Consider the following 1,305-nt stretch of genomic DNA (forward strand, 5'->3'; position numbering starts at 1 on the left):
TTAATTCTGGAGCCGACTGGGCAATTGAAGTCGCGCGAGGACATCTCCATGTTCGACAGTGGTCCACAAATGCGAAATTCGTCCGAGCTGTAGGAATGCGCTATCGTTGCTTCAGTGCTTTTAGTCGATCTTTGTACATCAAGAATTGGCCACGCTTATCCAGAACATCTGTTCTAGACTGTACAACAACCCCGGTAACCTTTGCTCTGGCTTGTTTCGCTTAACTCATTCTTTGTACGCGTAATAAGCTTTCTTTATGCCGCCATTATCCGCGATGTTCTTCCTCAGAGTGTTTAACCCGTCTAACTGTAACAATATAACATATATTAATACGATAAAGTTTCAATCTAAAAAAAAATATTTTTAAATTAACATAGTCAAAAAATATTTCAAATTTCTTTTAAAAAACCTAGCCAATAAGTCTGAGTTGCGAAATAACTCATATGACTACAGTTGTTTGATGTTTTGTGGATATAATTATCTAGATTTTCCCACACCAAAAATTTAAAAGAAATTTCACAAGCAAGGTAATAAATTTGATAAATATAGAAATAGATATATAAGATTTAATCTTAGTACGTTCAATGACTTCTTCTGCGGTATAATTTCCATATTGATTACACATTTAGCCCTCTTGAGATAACGCTTCTTTGTCTCTGGCTTTCACCAACCCACGAATTTACCTTCTTTATCAGGAGACACGATAGTGGCTTGGTGTCAAGTATTTAAACTAATATAAATATAAATAAAATTATATTGACTGCCTACATCATCAAAGTCGTGGATAATCTCAGGGCCAATAACACGTCCGATGCCGCCGTAGTTCATGTAATGTTGCCGTTTATTGTTGAAAAATATATCTTGCAAAATACCCGCGGAGAATTCTACGAGATAAATAAAAGAATAATTTGATACATAGTGACAAATATATATTATAAAGAATGTGAAACTGATATAATTTTATGGATTTTATTACTGAAGTATATATATGCCAATTATTCAATTCATAAAAATAATCTAATGAATTTATATCCCCGATTTTATAGCACAAAGAGTTAGAAAAGAATTCAGTCATCATATGTCATCAATTTTTAGTTAATTTTTAGATTCAAAAAGAATTCTTTTGCATTAGAAAATTCAAAATGACATACAACTAAATATACGAATGAATTTTTTTTTAATTCTCTGTGCTATTTGGGATATTAAATGTGCTTTCATGGAATTGTTTCTAATTACGAATCCAGTTATCGAACCACACGTAAAACGCATTGGCAACAGCCGGCTTTCCACGCTTTATCCATTTCT

General features: G+C 32.6%; 1 long non-coding RNA gene across 1 annotated transcript; it reads right to left on the reverse strand.

Annotated features, from left to right (window-relative positions):
- Nucleotides 1-51: 51 nt before the first annotated feature.
- LOC105460286 lies at nt 52-1,304 on the reverse strand. Its single transcript, XR_975808.1, has 3 exons — nt 1,237-1,304; nt 769-884; nt 52-306 (listed from the first exon to the last, which is right to left on the reverse strand). It is a non-coding gene; the product is annotated as an uncharacterized LOC105460286 (long non-coding RNA).
- Nucleotide 1,305: the final 1 nt, after the last annotated feature.

This window comes from Wasmannia auropunctata, unplaced genomic scaffold, assembly GCF_000956235.1.
Source record: "Wasmannia auropunctata unplaced genomic scaffold, wasmannia.A_1.0 LD325025.1, whole genome shotgun sequence".
In the NCBI taxonomy this organism is placed as follows: domain Eukaryota; kingdom Metazoa; phylum Arthropoda; class Insecta; order Hymenoptera; family Formicidae; genus Wasmannia; species Wasmannia auropunctata.